Genomic DNA, 3,829 nt, shown 5'->3' with positions numbered 1-3,829 from the left:
ACAACTAATGATATATACTGGTACAACTAATTATATCTATACTGGTACAGCTAATGATATCTTGTACAGGTACAACTAATGGTATATGTACTGGTACAATTCATGATATATATACTGGTACACCTAATTATATATATATTGGCACAACTAATGATATCTTGTACATGTACAACTAATGATATATATACTTGTACAACTAATTATACATATACTTGTACAACTATTGATATATATACTGGAACAACTAATAATATCTTGTACAGGTACAACGAATGATATCTTGGACAGGTACAACTAATGATAAATATATAATGTACTTGAACAATTAAATGTATCTATACTGGTAAAATTCATGATATACGTACTGGAACAATTAATAATATATATACTGGTACAACTAGCTATATCTAAACTGTTACAATTAATGGTATCTATACTGGTACAACTTAAGATTTCTATACTGGTACAACTAATGAAATATATACTAATGCAACTAACTATATATATACTGGTACAACTATCTATATCTATACTGTTACAGTTAATGGTATCTATACTGGTACAACTAATGATATCTATACTGGTACAAATAATGGTGTCTATACTGGTACAAATAATAGTATATATACTGGTACGATTAATGGCATCTATACTATTACAATTAATTATATCTATACTGGTACAACTAATGGTATATATACTGGTACAACTAATGTTACTATACTGGTACAAATAATAATATGTATACAGGTCAAACTAATGATATCTGGCTGGTAAAACTAATAGTACCTTTACTGGTACAAATAATGATATACATCTACTGGCACAATTAATTCTATCTTTCCTGGTAAAACTAATAATATCTATACTGGTACAGTAAATGGTATCTATACTGCTACACTTAATGATATATATACTGGTACAACTAATGATATCTATGCTGGTACAACTTATGATATCTATACTGGTACAACTAAGGATATCTATACTGTTTCAATTAATGATACCTATACTGGTACAACTAATGATATCTATACTGGTTCAAATAATGGTATCTATAATGGTACCATTAATGATATGTATACTGGTACAACTATTTTATATTTATACTGGTACAACTAATGGTATTTGGTACAGGTACAGCTAAGGATATCTATATTGGTACAACTAATGATATATATAATGGTACAACTAATGGTATCTGTACTGGTACAACTAATGATATCTTTATTGGTACAACTAATGATATATATATAATGTACTTGAACAATTATTGGTATCTATACTGGTACAATTAATGGTATATATACTGATACAACTAATGATATATATACTGGTATAAATAATGGTATATATACTGGTACAACTAATGATATCTGTACTGGTACACTTAATGCTATCTATACTGGTACAGCTTATAGTATCTATACTGGTACAACTAATGATATTTATCCTAATACAACTAATGATATCTATACTGGTAAAACAAATGAAACATACTTGTACAGCTAATGATATTTTGTACATGTACAACCTTATGATATATAAACTGGTACAACTAATTATATATATACTGGAACAACTAATAATATCTTGTACAGGTACAATAAATGATATATTGTACAGGTACAACTAATGAAATATATTCTTGTACAACTAATGGTATCTGTACTGGTAAAACTAATGTTATCTTTATTTGTACAACTAATGATAAATATACCTGTACAAATAATGATATTTATACTAATACAACTAATGATATATAATGGTACAACTAATTATATCTATACTGGTAAATAATGGTATCTATACTGGTAAAACAAATTAAACATACTTGTACAGCTAATGATATCTGTACTGGTACTTAATTCTATCTTTCCTGGTAAAACTAATAATATCTATACTGGTAAATAATGGTATCTATACTGGTGCAGCTTATGATATATAAACTGGTACAACTAATTATATATATACTGGAACAACTAATAATATCTTGTACAGGTACAATAAATGATATATTGTACAGGTACAACGAAGGATATCTTGAACAGGTACAACTAATAATATCTTGTACAGGTACAATAAATGATATATTGTACAGGTACAACTAATGAAATATATTCTTGTACAACTAATGGTATCTGTACTGGTACACTTAATGATATCTGGTACAACTAATGGTATCTTTACTGGTACAACTAATGTTATTTATCCTAATACAACTAATGATATATACTGGTACAAATTATGATATATAAACTGGTACAACTAATGAAATATATACTTGTACAACTAATGGTATCTGTACTGGTACAACTAATGTTATCTTTATTGGTACAACTAATGATATATATATAATGTACTTGAACAATGAATGGTATCTATACTGGTAAAATTAATGGTATATATACTGATACAACTAATGATATATATACTGGTATAAATAATGTTATATATACTGGTACAACTAATGATATCTGTACTGGTACACTTAATGATATCTATACTGGCACAGCTTATAGTATCTATACTGGTACAACTAATGATATATATACTTGTACAACTAATGATATTTATACTAATACAACTAATGATATCTATACTGGTAAAACAAATGAAACATATACTTGTACAGCTAATGATATCTTGTACATGTACAACTAATGATATATATAATGGTACAATTCATGATATATATACTGGTACAACTAATGATACATATACTTGTACAACTAATTATATATATACTGGCACAACTAATGATATCTTGAACAGGTACAACTAATAATATCTTGTACAGGTGTAGCCGGGTTCAGGTGCTACACAAATTCTTACAAATCACGAAGAAGCAAATTCCTAGTTATTCAATCGTTTTATTGGAGTCGAAAGACCCTACAATAGCACAAATAAAACATATAAGCACATATTCAATACATAAAAAAATCTACATTATACAATGGACATAAAATTAGCTTTACATAAAGATACACGATACCCGTAACGGTTGCAATTAACATTACGAATTTAATACAATACATTTGAAATACTTTTACATGATAAATTATAGAATTTACCAATTTTGCACATGAACTATGATAATTACGAGATAATTAAATAGTGCCTTATATTAACAATAACTACCCTATCGCTCCGACAGGGGTCTAATGATGATAGCTCTACGTATAATATACGTTGCCTACATAATAGGTCTATGGTTCTGTTGAAAAGGAAAACAGCAAAACTTAATATATAATAAACATGTTTAGCAAATTACTTTTAAAATACTTTAGAGTGAATTACAGTTTCCATAAAAAGATAATGGAAACCACACCCAAAAATACGTTTATCAAAGAAAGATATTTTAACTTCTTCAAATATTTTAACAAATGCAAACATACTAATTCCATAAAGGTTACTCTAAAACATAGTATTTCAAATAGCTCAATACTAATATGTTTCATACACTTACTCTGAAATAAGTAGAGTTCTGTTCACCGCAGTCGGTATCATATATGTCGGTATAGGTTTCTATGTCTGGTCCGGTCTCTGTCCAGTGCGGGAGTGAAGATACAAGACGTACAAGTGCACGAGCTGACATGCGATCACGTGACAAGACATTTACATAACAAAACAGCACAGGTAACAAACACTTGAGACACACGTTGACCAGACAAACCGGTTGAACGAGTACGAGAATCGGTATATAAAAATAGTTAAGTACGTCAGACATACGTACAACTTAAGCATTCTCACTTAGACAATACTATATAGTTTAATAATTTGAATTAAACTCTTATTACAAAATAACCTAAAATACAGCACTGCCACA

At 28.3% G+C, this 3,829-nt stretch overlaps 1 long non-coding RNA gene across 1 annotated transcript; it reads right to left on the bottom strand.

Moving 5' to 3' along the window:
• Positions 1–2,809: 2,809 nt before the first annotated feature.
• Positions 2,810–3,813, bottom strand: LOC110450391. The gene is made up of 3 exons (XR_002462969.1): positions 3,470–3,813; positions 3,142–3,217; positions 2,810–2,892 (listed from the first exon to the last, which is right to left on the bottom strand). It is a non-coding gene; the product is annotated as an uncharacterized LOC110450391 (long non-coding RNA).
• Between the last annotated feature and the right edge of the window lie 16 nt (positions 3,814–3,829).

Source organism: Mizuhopecten yessoensis, unplaced genomic scaffold, assembly GCF_002113885.1.
Source record: "Mizuhopecten yessoensis strain PY_sf001 unplaced genomic scaffold, ASM211388v2 scaffold5195, whole genome shotgun sequence".
Classification (NCBI taxonomy): Eukaryota; Metazoa; Mollusca; class Bivalvia; order Pectinida; family Pectinidae; genus Mizuhopecten; species Mizuhopecten yessoensis.
This window is presented reverse-complemented; position numbering and strand designations above follow the sequence as displayed.